This window comes from Poecilia formosa, unplaced genomic scaffold (genome assembly GCF_000485575.1).
Source record: "Poecilia formosa unplaced genomic scaffold, Poecilia_formosa-5.1.2 Scaffold529, whole genome shotgun sequence".
Lineage (NCBI taxonomy): Eukaryota > Metazoa > Chordata > Actinopteri > Cyprinodontiformes > Poeciliidae > Poecilia > Poecilia formosa.
The window spans coordinates 107,755-118,124 of record NW_006800468.1 but is presented as its reverse complement, the minus strand read 5'-3'; the positions used below and the strand labels follow the sequence as shown (position 1 = coordinate 118,124).

The 10,370-nt window shown below is 38.1% G+C and overlaps 1 protein-coding gene and 2 long non-coding RNA genes across 3 annotated transcripts in view; 2 read left to right on the top strand and 1 right to left on the bottom strand.

Annotated features, from left to right (window-relative positions):
- LOC107834128 (uncharacterized) overlaps positions 1-1,096 on the bottom strand; it is a 10,552-nt gene extending 9,456 nt beyond the window's left edge. The window contains exon 1 of the long non-coding RNA XR_001659912.1: positions 1,074-1,096. This is a non-coding gene — a long non-coding RNA (uncharacterized LOC107834128). The remainder of the gene's footprint in view (positions 1-1,073) is intronic.
- Positions 1-10,370, top strand: part of LOC103129237 (attractin-like protein 1) — a 211,949-nt gene that overhangs the window by 132,708 nt on the left and 68,871 nt on the right. The gene's annotated exons all lie outside the window — the stretch shown is intronic.
- Positions 7,692-10,370, top strand: part of LOC107834130 (uncharacterized) — an 8,018-nt gene continuing 5,339 nt past the window's right edge. The window contains exon 1 of the long non-coding RNA XR_001659914.1: positions 7,692-7,703. This is a non-coding gene — a long non-coding RNA (uncharacterized LOC107834130). The remainder of the gene's footprint in view (positions 7,704-10,370) is intronic.

The window sequence follows — 10,370 nt, the reverse complement described above, 5'->3', positions numbered from 1 at the left end:
TGTGCAAACCAGAGCTTTCAGTGGAAAAACAAAAGTTCCAGATCCTTTTAATGCCGTACAAATATGAGACAGAAAGATGAATTATATCTTTATATAGATCTGTCTATTGATATATAGATTAATAGTTTTACTGGACATAAATTACAAAGAACAAATCTGGTTCTTAATCAAATCCCAATGAGTCAAATTGAAAGTGTCATAGAGTCATCAGCCTCATGACATTAACACTGACATGAAAAATAATATTGAAGAAATATATCATCTAATTAAAAACATAAGTGATAAGTTATTTACTGTTATGGTCTGTAAGATTTATTCTCAGTACTAGATGTGGTCTCAACAAACCCATGACATTTCAACAATATTATTTTACCTTTTATCTGGAAATAGTGTCTGTTTATTCTTGCCATACAGTCCTCTGTATTAATTATTGCTCGAAAGGTCTTGCCATACCAGTTTATTCCTCTGTATTTACATTAGTTTCTTAGTTTATTCTTACATTTTGTTCTTCATTCATTTCTATTTAGTTTTCTCTGATTAGTATTATCCTCTCTTGGTTTATTGCCATGTCCACTTTAGTTTCTTTCCTGTTGCTAGATTTATTTCATCGTTTATTGACCATCACTAATCTTCACTCATCACCTGCTGCTCCGCCTAATCGTCATGTTTCACTTCATGTGTTGATTTTTCACTGTTCAGCGTCGGATTCAGATTCAGGCAGACTGACATAAACCTTTTAAAGCAATGGAAACAATTTCGGTATTCTGATTATTGAAATTTAAAAGTGCTGTGTTTCCGTTGTTCTATCACACCCGTTTCATACCGGACCACTTACAGCACCGGTGTTAACGCTATAAAATGAACGCTCTCTATCGTGGTATCACCCATGGAGGGATTTCTTTATTTCTTTATTTAAATGGGTTCATTTTTCAGAGGGATACACAGCGAGGTGATTTTAGCTACCAGTAGCAGGAGAACGGCCAAGAAGCTAACAGAAGCTAACAAACACTGAATAGAAGAAGAGCTGCCATCGATACAGTTGCAGCCAAGTATGTTTTAATGTTACACAATACAGTTTTACCAAGTTGCTCAAAGTGTAAACTGGCATTGTTGTGTATTTAAGGTGTAAAGTTTACCTTCGACCAAACGCCCCCAAAGGCATCCCAGCGCCCCACTTTTTTTAAAAATTTCCGCCAGCGCCCCCTGCTGTCCTCTGAACGCCCCCTGGGGGGCGGTACCGCCCACGTTAAGAACCGCTAGCTTAGATTATCTGTTTTTATTTAGTAAAAACAAATTTCCACTGTGTGACACATATAAACATACATACATATAAACATGTATCCAATATATATTATTCAGTATTAATCATTATTTATTTGTGTTTGCATAGTTATATTACTAAATAATTTATTAAATTATGAATGGCTGTGTGCTTTGTAATATTCTCATCATACATCAATATCAGAATATTCTATTCCTATTCTGTTGTTATAGCCACTAAGCATATTTAAATATGCTGAACTATGTATTAAAATCATACTTAAAAAATACAGTTGTTTATAAATGTGGCTTTGATAGATGTTTGAATAAAGTTTCCAGTAACAAAAAAGCGTGTTATGATCAATTAAATGCGCTGATACGTCATTATACCTGCTAAACACATAAAGCTGAGTGGAGTGGTCTACCGCTCCAAGATGGCCGCCCTAAATCTCGTCAGCGACAATAGGCGAGAGTGGTCCATGAAGCGTCTATTCTTATATTATGTCTATGGCTACGACGCTCGCGCTGGGTTTACACCTGTGCGGCAACGACAGAGACCTGCTGCTGCTGTGCAGAACTACTCAAATGTAGTTCTGCACAGCAGAACTATACGTTTTGCTGGTTTATTGGCAGCAAAATGCAAATAACTTTGCAGAGTTTTTTCCCCCAAACTAACAGACTGTTGAGTAAAGCTAATGGATGCAGGTAAAGTTAGCTAAAAGATGACTAGCTAGCTAGTATAAATACAGCACCTCAAGCTTGTTAACAAGTAGCTTGTATGCTACTGGTGTTGTGTATGTTCAGCTACGATTCATTTTGCCCCCAAAACGTTTATCCCCCCCCCCTTGTTCGTCTGGAGCCGGGGCTGAGTATAACAGGGAGTCTCTAAGACTCCCCCCCTCATCCCCCTTCACTGACAAACATCGTTCAACCAGACAACCAGACAGCTATTTGTAAGCCATAGTGGGGGCCCAGAAAAAGTTTGGGAACCACTGACTTAAAGCATCAACAGTTGCTGCATTACTTCAGACTTAGTCTTGACCCTCCCAAGCATGCTGACACACACGCGCGCACACACACACACACACACACACACGTGCATGCGCGCACACACACATGTACGCAGACAAACCCACACACACTCCCAGAAGTTAAGGAACACAGTAAAATTTGCCCCCAAATCATTTAATCATCATCAGTGTTGTTTCAGCATATTTAATTATCAATAACAATTGATGGTTTGTTTCTAAATGTGTGATGTTATTTTTGTTTTTCTAATTAATCAGTAAGGAATAATTGCTTGTAATTAACTGACTTTTTCCCAACTTGCCCCATACTTAGCACTGACTATTTTCACCTGAGTACTGACAACTGAAACTTTGTTTATTAAATAAATTGTCATTTTACACTCAATCTTTATGTTTATTACTAGAGCAAGGTAAGTTTGTTGCCCCACTCATGTACTTTAAAATAATTAAAAGTGCTTTATAGGAAAAGAAATGACAAAAAAAATTGTAAAATCAAAAATGCATTTAAGTTCTGGTATTATGTGATACTTATATTAACTCTCGTGTACTCTTCCTTGTATACCAGAATGTCAAACCTGGGTTAAATGGAGTCAACTAATTTCTATTTCTACTAATATGAATAACTGTTTCTTAACATGAGACACAAAGGTTCAGAAGAACAAGAAATATCTCTGTCCATTCCAGACTTCTCTGTTTTTGCTGTAGATTTCTTGTTTTTAGGATGCTGCCATTTGTCCTTTTTTGCCTCACCTGTTGGGAGTTATTTGTTACTCTTTGTTTTTCACTATTTTTGCCTTTTTATTAGTAACTTATCTTGATCTGTCATCTGTCTAATCTTAATAATGCTATTTTGTGATAACGATAACAGTGACATTAAGACCTATTTGATACGTCTTTTTAAAGCAGCTGTGATTGTAATATGCTTCTTTGGGACACCAGTCGTATAAGGAAATATAATTTTTATCACTAATCAGCACAGTATATTTTTATATTTATTGAGATTTATCAATGCCCTCATTGAACAAACCGTGGCAAAGAATAACAACCCAGACAATACGGACATCATTAATTGGAATTTATGGTGACAACAATATATCTAAATTCTTATCATAAGAAATTCATCATGATCGTTGATAGTACGATTAATGCCCACCAATAACGTGATGTTTCCTGTTTTGTCATCAGTTTTCCCTCCACTCCGTTGTTTGTTTTGAGGCACAGTGGTGAAACCTGAAACTGCTGCTGTGCAGGTACACAACAGGTTGTTGCTAGGTAACCAAAGAGTGAGCTGTTGTGATCTGTGTTTTGTGTAGTTATTTTTGAGGTTTTTCTGTGTCTAGATCTGTTTTCCCTTGTGAGTCTCTGTCTTCCCTGTTGATTAATCCCAGCTGTGTCTAGTTCCCTGATTCCCCTCCCTATGTATTTAGTCACACCTGTTGTCTGTGTTCCTTGTCGGGTCCTCGTCATGTTTCATCATCTGTCCGCTCTCAGTGCTGCCTTTGAGTTTGTACCTGTTTCATCATTAAACATCATTTCATCATGAATACCTGGGCCTACCAGCGTCTTCCTCACCACCTCCACATGAAACTCATATCACATCATGACATGAGCGAGTTAGTGGATTCTGCCCACTTTGCTTAGCTAGCCCTGGGAGGTGGAGGAGCTAAAGCTTTTCCCCTACCTACATCCCCCAGAATGCCATGCAGTTCTGGATCAAAGTTCAAGGAAATTATTAAAAATTCCATCAAATGTATTATCTATTGATATTGATCATGTCTGTCATGATATATATTGTTATTGGTTTATTGCCCAGCCCTGCTCTTAACATAATTTACTTGCACCTAGTTTGCAGTTCACTTTGTTCTGCTGAGACTTTCCATTATAAATAAACATCTGACCAAGGAATGACAGTAAATGCTGCGAACATCTGGCTTTAACGTGGTGTTATGCTAGATGGTTGCCGAGAAGATTCTTACTATATTATGAACACGTTGACTTCTCCAACAAATTAATTTTTTCCTCTTCTTGTCCACTTTGTCTGCTCACAGGTGTGTTATTTCCAGAACAGTGACTGATACCTGACTCAGATGTGTGTTTAGCCATCTGTGAGCAGCCATCATGCTGTTTGTTTAGCCTGTTTTCTGCACTCAGGAGCCATGTTCTGCTTGTTGGCTGGCTGCTCGACACTCGGCTACATTATTTATGAGCGCCGCTCTCACATCACAGCAGAGCCGCAGTGCTGCTTTTACTGCACCGTCAGTTTGTTTACATCTAAGCCCTACTTCTTCATCTTTCTGTGTTCTCTGTGAGTCACCCTCATTCATCTGTTTCAAAAGCATCTCCAATGGCTAATATGTGGAGACTTTAAAAGCTGACCTACAGTCAAATTTGAAATACAATCGGCTACATTTTAACTGCATGATTAATTCTTCTCATTCGGTAAAGAGGAAGCAAATTGAGAGCACTCAGAATGTAATACATGATTTGAGGACAGCTCAAGGAATGTAGTGGAAGCTCAGATTTTGAAGAGTTGCCCAACTTGGCCAAAAACATGAAATATTCAAAATTATTCTCCTCTCATTTCAGTCACCAATCATTTCTTCATAGAAACTCTGTAATAGTTGTACAGAATGTCTAACACAGATCTTTACCTCATTTATGTCGGGTCTGAAGCCTCTCCTTACTTTAAGAGCAGAAGACCTGTTGTAAAGACAAGTGAAATACTGCTGCATTGAATTTTTTTACACAGGTAGGAATTTCCAACTGAAATCAGAAAACCAATTCAAAGATTTGTGCATTTTCTTAATCTCTGACCTGAAAATCCAATAAACACAGATAAAAGATCATAAATAAATTCTCTTGAACCCTAGCTTGACCCAAAAGAAGGCTCTGTTGTAGTAGAAGACATCGTGAATGAAAGAAAACTCACCCATCAGCCATCAACAACTAACGATCTGTTACCCTGAAATCCCACATCATGAAGATCCTGGAGAGACTGCTTGATCTGCTTTGTGAGAAACTCTAGAAGACACAGGTGGAGCCTCAACAATAATCTGGAACTATGACTACCTCACAAACAGACCACAGTTTGTAAGCCTGAAGGACTGTGTCTCTAATCAGGTGGTCAGCAACACAGGAGCACCACAGGGGACTGTACTTTCTCCATTCCTTTTCACTCTCTACACTTCAGGCTTCAAGCACAAGTCTGACCTCTGTCATCTCCAGAAATACTCAGATGACTCTGCAGTTGTCAGGTGTATCAGAGATGGACAAGAGGCAGAGTACAGAGAGCTGGTGGACTACTTTGTGTCATGGTGTGGGAACAATCATCTCATCCTAAATGTGAACTAAACAAAGGAGATTGTTGCTTTCAGGAGAAACAGGGTTAGATCAAACCCTATTTCCATCATGAGAGTAGAAGTGGAGGTGGTTGAGGAATATAAATACCTCAGTGTTCATCTGGAAAACAGACTGGATTGGAAAGGCAGCAGTGAAACATCTATAAGACGGATCATAGCAGACTGTAATTCTGGAGGAAACTCAGATCCTTCAAGGTTTGCAGAAAGATCTTCTATAAGTCTGTTGTTGAGAGCATCATCTGTTGGGACAGCAGCATCAGAACCATAAAAAGTATAACCATACAACCATAAAAAGGCCTGATAAAGAAGGCTGGTTCTGTTCCAGTTCTCTTCCAGTTCTGTCCTGGGGACAACTGTGGAACCTCTGGAGATCATGATGCGAAGAAGGATTTTACATAAAATCTAGAAAGTTATGGACAATGAGGCTGTTGTTTCGTCATACCGCTGTGCTACAGTCTACTACAGGAAATCCTTTCTTCCCTGCCATCCGTATCTACAACTCTTTAAGGAACCTAAACATAGTGAGTTGCAACATTCAAATGGTCATTTTATATCACAATCAAGATCAGTTGTTGTAAAATTGCTGCATATATCAAACATAACTTAGAAGAAATGTGACTTTGTAATTAGACGCCTTGAAATTGGGCCTCTGTCTCTTTAAAAAGCTTTTCCTGTTTCTGACTGCAGCTTCACCACGTCATCACAATAATGCTCCTCCATTATTTCTTTTATACCACTGTAATGTCATCTGAATTGCTAAATACAATTTAATAGCTTAATTGCTTTTTTATTGATTTGAATCTTCATGTTAAGTCTGCAGGCATCAAATCACTGAATTATTATATATTTCAGATGATTTGTGACTGTTCGGCTGGTTTCCTACCCAGTTGTGCGAATGCGAGAAGTGATGGTGAAAACTCTGAGAATTAATTCTGAGATCTTTAAAAAAACAGCCTCAGAGGGTTCTCATTCAGTTTAGCAGTGAAGTGTTGCTAATTCTTTCTCACTTCAGACAGCATTTCTCCATAATCCATCTGTTCAAGTCACCAGGGTTTATCAAGACAGAAATAAAATATTTTTTGCTGTGGCATGGCGTAAAAACAACAGTGTCAACCATGTCAGCTCAGAGGAGAGTGTTATCGGTTTCTCCAGTGTAAGCTTCATTGTTCTGCCTGTGCTGGGCTCTCCAGGGAGCAGGCCTGGTGGGGAACCCAGGCAGAAGGTGAAAATGGGATCATTTCACCGTTAATTATGGATCACAAGCAGCCATGAGACCACAGAGAAAACGGCTTATTAATAGAATAACAGCTTCCTGTTAATTGCTTTTCCATGTGCTTTTTTTCTATATTACCAACAATCCTTTTTGGATATAAGATCAAACAATCAAACACTCTGAAATTTTAATACGGATGCATAGAGACCCGAGTGTGCAAGAGATCTTTGACTTTGTCCAACAGGCTTCATTTTTTAAAAATCCACAAAACCTAATATTCCTATTGGCTGTGTGAATAATCATAAAGGTTAAAAGAAAACCTAAAGACAGTCAAAATGAAAATAATATAATCCATTTAACCAGGTCAATTTAAAGACATTTTTCATCATTCATGTATTTACCATACAATTCAGTCCATTGAATCAGACTCAGAAGACAACTTTGGGTCCATACAAAACTCCACTGAAAAGCATATCATTGTATTTTGAGTTTTTTTTTTTTTTATATACAAATTTAAAACAAACAGCAGATATATATTTTCTGTTTCAGTTGATAAAATTCCACAAATTTTAGGTTCAAGTAGTTTGTCATTGCATCAAATTGAGTTCTACTTCATATAAAATGTATTTGACTTCTAAAAGATATATGATTTCTGTACAAAGAACTGCATTAAGTGTTTGAGCAGAAACTAAATTTTTCACAGAAATACAAACCAACTCCTGATGGAATAAATGTAGTCAGAAAAAGCAACAAGTCAAAAATTCAGAGGACAATATTTGATAAGGATATTGGATTCAAATGAAGGACAGCAGCACATGGGTCAAAGCAGAATCTGTGATTCTGGTTTTTGCATTTAGAGGTGTTGGGATTGCTTTGGCAACTTTTAACTTTCCCATAATTTAAAAGATTAAGAACACAGATGTCTGGTTTGATGACCAGAGGTGTTTTGAATGGATTCTTTTCACCACGTTTTGAATTTGCAAGATCAGATTGGGTTAACTTTCATTTTCATGGGTGTGCTGTGGTGGCGCAGGAGTTAAGCACAACCAAAGTATAGAGGCCTTAGTCCTCGATGTGGCCGTTGCAGGTTCAATTCCCGGCCTGGTGACCTTCACCGCATGTCTTTCCCCATCTCTCATTATCAACTTTCCTGGCCACTAGAGCCAATAAAAACTTTCATTTTCATCTAAGTTGTAAGAGATATTTGGTTATTTATTTATTTATCTATTTTTGCTACAAAGAAACTAAATTTTGAAACAACTCAGAAGCATGTTCAAGTAACAAACCATGGAAAAATGTTTTGGAAAAAAGTTTGTTTTGGAACTTTGAAGGCCGAGAGACTCTTTTGACTCACGCGGTGAGGAATTTTGTGCATTTTGTACTATTGTTCACTGAATAACTCCTACAGGTAGATTAACAAAACATGATTAATGGTCAATAACGCCAGAATGGGAACAAAATGTTGTAGTTTCTGGAGGAGGTGGCCTGCAGAGCAGCGGATGCAGGGAGGAAGGGGAAGCCCTTTGGTTGTGGTGACGTACACTGAAGGTGGTCTGCGCCGTTTTCTGAAAGGTATGTGTGAATACGAATGTGACCGCAGGTCGACTATCTGGCTTCAGATGAAGTGTTTTTATCAGATTGATTTCTAATTTTGAAACAATGAAAAGATCCAATAGTGTTTTTGACAGAAAAAAAGTATTGTGCAGTGACACCTTTGTGTTGGAGCCTTTAATCTTCGGCAAAGATGAATTCACACACTGTTGTGTCATTTGCAAACTTTACCGAGTTGACTAGGTCAGAGCAAAATTGGTCAGAGCTTGTCTACTCTCACCTTCTGGTATGAACCTGAGACCTGAATTACTGAAGCCTCCTCTCTGCTTCCTATTTGCTTCTTCAGAGTTTAAGACTTTGCTTAAGTTCATGTTGTTCCTTTAAGAAGTCTTTAATTTCACATCTGGGACCAAATGCTGCCCCAATTGTGCTTGGGAAGACTCGTCATGAAGTCTTTTCATCGCTCTGCAGCTCAGCAGCTTCATCTTCTAAAGAGGAAGCTCACTCTGAGCAGATTATGCTGTTGGCCAGAAGCGCTGCCTGACCTCTGTAGCGCTCAGTCGCTGTTACAGAGGCCCTCACATCGATTTCCTTAAATTAGTTGTTTGCTCTCCTCTTCTATGAACCAATTAACATATTGTGGCATTTTCTTTCCTCTCTCTCCCTCCACTCATTAAGAAGACTGGCTCAGAGATGCTCCGCTCTGAATTAGAAGAGGGGGGAGAAGTCGTTGCATAATGAAGAGAGCTTGATTAAAATTTAAGTTTTGAGGCTGTTCTGTTTGTTTAGGACGTGTCTGTGCTGCACTGTAACTGGCGAGTTGGCTTGTGGAGCTAATTATGCTGCAGTAAACGCTTCCCTGAGGTCTTTCATAGACTCATTTTCAAAAGCTAAAGGATGAGTAAAGTTAATTTTACTGAAAGAATTGTCAAAATTATGGTGCCATTGAGCTTGAAGGCTTTTATTAAGAGAGCCGGTAGTATTTCAGATCTTAACAAAAACTTTTAAATAAATCTTATGATGCATTTAGCTTAAGGAGTTTTTATTTTTAAAAATTCTTTTTTACTAAATCTCTGGCTTCCACAGTTCTACAGAGGTGACGTTATGCTCGGATTACTCAGTGCTTGGCTCGGCTCACCCCAATCTGCAGTTGGAGAGATTAGCTTGTCTGGACCACTGAATGCCAAATTACTTGTGTACATGGGGGTTTTGAATTTGTGTGTATATTGGTGCTGTAGAGTGTGCATGTTGGAGTGTCCAGCTATGTGCCCCGACATACGTGGAGGTGGCAGAAAAGGTTCAAATGTGGCCAGCCATTGCCAGGTTTCTGTTGATGACCGCTGTGACAAGAAATCAGAAGGAAATGCGCTGGAACTGGATGCCACCTTTATTCTCTACAGCAGGGGTGTCAAACTCATTTTGGTTTAGGGGCCGCATACAGCTTAATCTGATCTGCAGGGGGCCACACAAGTAAACTCATTGCAAGATTAAATAGAACCAATAAAAGTGGACTTGTTGATTTTTATATTAAACGAATTTCACTTTTACAAAATATATTATGAATAATCTCAGTTTTTAAGAAAGGTATCTGCAATTTCAACAATACTTTTACTCAGTTAAAAGTATTAAGTAAGTGCAGTATGCATAAGAACTGATCTCAGTGATTGTACAATGTTTGTACAATGTTTATTCACAGTTTTTGGAACTTAAAAACACTGTCCTGCATCCCAAAATACAATAGACAAAAATTAAGAAAAGATTTAAAATCAATTTTCAACATCTGGGAAGCAATTTGAACAAATTATCTGGCTTCACACATTTGAAATCTTAAGTGTCAGCTGTTTTAAACAGACATTTGATTAAGTACATTTGTTGATGCATAAAATGCATACATATAGAAAAACGTGCATACATAACATATATGTATGTATGTATGTTAGCATGCACGAGAAATATGAC